The following is a 1919-nucleotide window of genomic DNA, read 5'->3' as shown; positions in this document are numbered from 1 at the left end:
CCTAAAATTAACCATCACAACCACTAAAGAGTTTATAAACTACATGGAACTGACGGATTGGGGTGAAATATCAATGCAAGACAGCATGTATTTAAATACTGAAATAGTGGTTGGCAGTCTTTACATTGGGAATTCAGTGAAGGAGAACTCACGTTAGCAAGAGCAATCAAGAGGGAATTCATATTTTCATCATATGATCAACTCTGGTCTTGGAGTGAAACCCAAGTTTTAGTCCATTTTTCTGGTCCCTATTTTCCTGAATGGTAAAGCTAGGTAAAACCCACAATCTCTTAAATTTGAGAAGCATGCATGCTTTCATGTGAATGATTTCATTTGCTCCTCCTAACGTGTATGTTTGTGTGTGTGTGTGGTGGGGTAGGAGAGGAGGGAAGAGGGAGAGGAGGTAGTATGGGACCCTTCCTCCTACTGTGGTTAAGAGCATGGTCTGCATCAGAAAGACCTGATTCAAACTCTGGCTGTCTTTCAGCAAATTAATTTAACTCTTTAATCCTATATTTCTTTATCAGAAAGTGGGGATGAATCATAATGGTACTTCCCTCTTAGGTTTGCTGTGAAGATTAAATGAGACAGTGTGTGTAAAATACTTAGTGCTCAATAAATGTTGGCTTTTTATTATATATTGTTAAAAACTTAATAAGGCAGGAAGGGCAGAGATTATGATCCCCATTTTCTGACCTAAAATCCTATGATTCTAAGAACTAATAGAGCTCACTGACTGAATTTGAGGGAGGCAAGAAAAAAGTTACTCCAATATTTTGAGTTTGGGTAACCCGGAATATGGTTCATTTATTCAGTAATTATTTATCCAGTCCATGTGTCAAGCATGGTGCTAAGCACTTGGCATTATTGTTTTATGAAATCCTCACAACCAACTATGAGATAGGTACTACTGTTACCCCAATTTTACAGATAATGACATTGAAGCACAGAGAAGTTAAAAATGAATGATGCAAGAAAATTCAGAGAAACACCTAGTTTGGGAAGTATAGATAGGTAGGTAGGCAGGTAGACGGACAGACAGTTAAAGAATCAATACCTATTCCTATATATAGAAAGAGATAGATATAGAATCGATGCCTACTCATATATACATATATGAATATATATACATATATAAAGAGATAATGAGAATGTCCAGTGTTCTAGACTTGACTCAGTGTAGAAAATGAGTAGTTAAAAGCACAAGAATAAGTAAATAGCCGTTTACTAAATCATCCATAAAGTGATATGAAATCAATGAAGAAAATACGGTGGTATAATTTAAGTATACAGTGAACTTCAGTTTACCCAATTTACTACATATTCATACAAAAAAACCCCAAATTATAGAGAATTTAAAAATATCTGTTTAAGGACGTTCCTGATATCAGTCTAAGACTGTTACATTTAGGTAGCTCTGGGGTTAGTGGCCTTGCCTGAATGTCTTTATTTTCAGTCCCAATGTCTTCTAGCATCTAACTCTGGAGTTCCAGTTTCAACTATCTTCTCAAACAAGTTAAAAAAGCTTCTCTGAGAATGCATCTGTGTTTCCTCCTAAGGCATCTTAGTCTCTGCCTCCTCCAGCATACGTTAATTTTGCAAATTATTTTAAAAATCTTTCTGTGGGAAAGGCACTATATCAGGTGTGAGAAGAATGGACGAAGAGACAAAAACAAGTTTTACATGGTCTCTGCCCTCAAACAGCTCTCAGGCTAGATGACTGCACAACCATAATCCATTATACAAAGTGATACGCCATGAAAAACACTGCAATGGGATTCTAGAGAAAGGACGGATCAGAGAAAGTTTCATAGAATAGGTCTGTACATTATGTCCAGTTATTTAAAATATGTGAATATATCTACACATCTATATTTCTTTCAAAGTTTAAAAAAGCCATTGATCTTGGGGCTGGAATA

At 35.9% G+C, this 1919-nt stretch overlaps 1 protein-coding gene across 1 annotated transcript in view; it reads right to left on the bottom strand.

Moving 5' to 3' along the window:
- HYKK (hydroxylysine kinase) overlaps nt 1-1919 on the bottom strand; it is a 27073-nt gene that overhangs the window by 4240 nt on the left and 20914 nt on the right. The gene's annotated exons all lie outside the window — the stretch shown is intronic.

This window comes from Galeopterus variegatus, unplaced genomic scaffold (genome assembly GCF_000696425.1).
Source record: "Galeopterus variegatus unplaced genomic scaffold, G_variegatus-3.0.2 Scaffold1059, whole genome shotgun sequence".
In the NCBI taxonomy this organism is placed as follows: domain Eukaryota; kingdom Metazoa; phylum Chordata; class Mammalia; order Dermoptera; family Cynocephalidae; genus Galeopterus; species Galeopterus variegatus.
The sequence above is the reverse complement of the archived record's forward strand: the minus strand, read 5'-3'. Positions and strand labels throughout refer to the sequence as shown.